Source organism: Octodon degus, unplaced genomic scaffold, assembly GCF_000260255.1.
Source record: "Octodon degus isolate 3935 unplaced genomic scaffold, OctDeg1.0 scaffold00461, whole genome shotgun sequence".
NCBI lineage: Eukaryota > Metazoa > Chordata > Mammalia > Rodentia > Octodontidae > Octodon > Octodon degus.
This window is the reverse complement of record NW_004525037.1, coordinates 139,551-142,546: the sequence shown is the minus strand read 5'-3', so window position 1 is coordinate 142,546 and position 2,996 is coordinate 139,551. Positions and strand designations below refer to the sequence as shown.

General features: G+C 43.9%; 1 non-coding gene across 1 annotated transcript; it reads right to left on the bottom strand.

Moving 5' to 3' along the window:
• Positions 1-2,524: 2,524 nt before the first annotated feature.
• Positions 2,525-2,687, bottom strand: LOC111814737. The gene has a single exon (XR_002819644.1). It is a non-coding gene; the product is annotated as a U1 spliceosomal RNA (small nuclear RNA).
• Positions 2,688-2,996: the final 309 nt, after the last annotated feature.

Here is a 2,996-nt window from a genome sequence, read left to right as displayed (position 1 = left end):
TGGTTTTTGAGGACTCATGAAGCCACTATGACATCATTCGAACTACAAAGTGTTGGCCAGTGGTTGCATTTTACTCAACCCTAAGTATACCATGCATAGTTTCCTACAAAAAATAATAAGAACAAAACATCATGGAGCATTTTTCCTAAAAATTGAAACTAAATGTTCAATTTCACACAGAAATGAGAATTTATGTCTTCCTAAAAAACTCAGCAAAAAATTCTGGAGCAGATCTGTGTGCAGACAGCTTAAACATCAGAAGAAACTCCTAAAAAGACAGAAAGAGTAGCAAAATGTCACGTATGTTCAACTAAAAGAGTCAGGAAACCAAAACATCATGTTATCAGTGTAACTTATCTTATATGTGGAACATGCCGTTTTCAGGCGTGAAAACTACCTTGCATATGATCATTCATGTACAGATTATTTTTGTGGTAGAGTTTTATTTGTACGTTCACTGTAGCGCACATTGTTTTTTGATGGAAACCGCTATGAAGCAGCTCTGAGCAGGATGTAAGTGCCCAATGGGCTTTCCATGCCTACTTGGGAGTCTGTCCACACAAAGGCCCATGGTCTGGAGACGGGCAGGGGCTCATGGTAAGTGAACCTCTGTGAGTCATTGATCCCAGCTGAGGCCTGCAGTGGGGGGTAAAGCCTAGAAACCTCCCAGGAGAAGACAAGGCCACAGCTAAGGATACCTGCTCCAAGTTCCATTAACTAGACAAGGACTGTAGCTGCAGACATCTCACTCCTGTGGGGAAGCCCTTCCTGGAGGTAACATAGTTCTCCTAAGTGGACATGATGGATTAGTGGAGAAATCACTGAGTGGACTTCCTCATCCATGACTGGTCCTGCTCAAAAGTCCACCCTCTTCAGTATTCGCCTCCTTTGATAATTAAATAGATATTGGCCACCCAGAGGATGTCTTTGTCTTAACCTCTGCCAAATCTCAAAGTCTGTGAAAGGGTTTATCATCCTGGAGCCTTAAGATCATACCCCTTGACTTATTTATTTGTTTGTATTTGGGACAGGGTCTACAGGGTCCACAGGGCCTCAGTAAGTAGATCTGACTTGTTGTGATCTGCCTGTGTTCAGCCTCCCAAAAGCTGGGATTACAGGTGCCAACGTCCCAGTCTCAATGGCATCTCAGCCAGCTGGGGGCGTACACACAGCAGGCATCAAAACTGGCTGCTACACTCTGACTAAGCAGGCACTTCAGTCTGCTGAGCTAACGGGCTGGCTCTTAACTCTTTTATTTTAGTGTTCTTTGTACACTCATTTGGGAGGTTGTGGGCCTAATCAGTGTGCATTCATTGAGGGATAATATTAATGTATTTATTTATCAGGGTTTTTTTTTGAGAAATGGTCTGACTGTAGTGCAGGCCAATCTTGAATTCAAGGCCATCCCCCTGCCTCACAAGTGGGCATCCCCTGACCTGCAGCACATAGAGATTTATATATTTCTTTTTAGATTTATTAAGCAAACAGTGTATGTAGGAGATACATACACTGTTTTTCCTGAACAGGGTACAGCATATTAAATATTTTATTGATAAATCATTTTCCCTGTAAGTGCACACGGTATAGTGGGAACCTCCTGAGAAAACAGGAAGAGAAGAGGTGACAGGTATGACGTGCCCAAAAGACAGAAAATTAAACCATACATGCTGTCAGCATAAGCTAGGCCTATGCGTGGAACATGCTGTTACACATGGGAAAGATTACATCAGTGTTAACATTTTCAATTTTTATTATACTTCACATAGAAATTATTTGTACTCTTGTTTAGATTTTGTAAGCAGGCCCAGGGATGATGTTGAAAATTATGTTTCTTGACAAGAGTATATTAAAATGTAATCTTATGTTACTTCTGTGGGTGAGTGTCACGTGCACGCCCTTGGGATCTGCAAAGCTGGTCCCCTATGGAAGGTGTCTGTGGAGTACTTAACTCTTTTAAGAGCTTTAGAAGAAAGCAAGAGAAAGAAAAAGAAAAAGAAAACCAGGAAAGAAGCAAAGAAAGAAAAAGAAAAGAAATCGGCTGGCAGGGCTCAAGGAACTGCTGGCAAACGTTCCCATGAAGTAAGTACCTAGCAGTAAAACTGGCACTTTGCTCTAGGCTTGGCGTTCGGCCTGGGCAGCTCGCTCACTCTGGTCTGGTCAGCAGCTGGACTCTGATGGTGCATGTGTTATTCTGGCAGTGGAGACTGCTTTCTCCAGGAGGGCAATACTGCTAGTGAAAAACACAGCTATGCAGGCGGAAAGTGTCTCTACCCAGCCACCTCCTCCACGCAGGATGCACCATGCCTGGTATTTTCTACTTGGCCCTGTCAGTAGGAAGCGCCCACATTTCATAAGCAACACGTGAAATAAAAAAAAAGAACCAACAAAATGTGTATGAACATATGCAAAATATTTATCTCAGGAGGCACCGGAAAAGTTCATGTATGTTACACTCTCCATGCAACTAGGTGGCTTAAAAATAACTGAAAATTAAAAAGTCCAATCTCACATTTAACCACAAAACAGGGGAATGCGCGAATGCAGTCCCCACTACCACAAATTATGTAGTGGAGTTTCAATGCATTTGGGGAAATCGCAGATTTTAGCACATCCGGAGTACAATAGATAAACTTCTCTCTGGGAAAACCACCTTCATGATCATGGTATCTCCCCTGCCAGATAACTATGACCACTGTTGCGCCCTGCCCCACCAATCCTGCTTCGTGCCTCACTCTTCATTGAGGCTCATTTGCCTTCACACACTCTCGGGTCCTCCTAGCCCGTCCACGCAGCAGATGTGCCCAGCTGCCAAAATCCTCCCTACATTATCTCCCTGGTCACAGGAAAATCATTAGGTTTCAACACCAGGGCTCCAACCAGCAGCTCCATGCTTCCTTATCTGCATAAGATCCACCCTCTCGTGACATCATAGGATGGTCTTCCCTCAAGCCGATGCCCTGCCACCATGCCATCCACCCAGCCCACCCTCGTTGGGA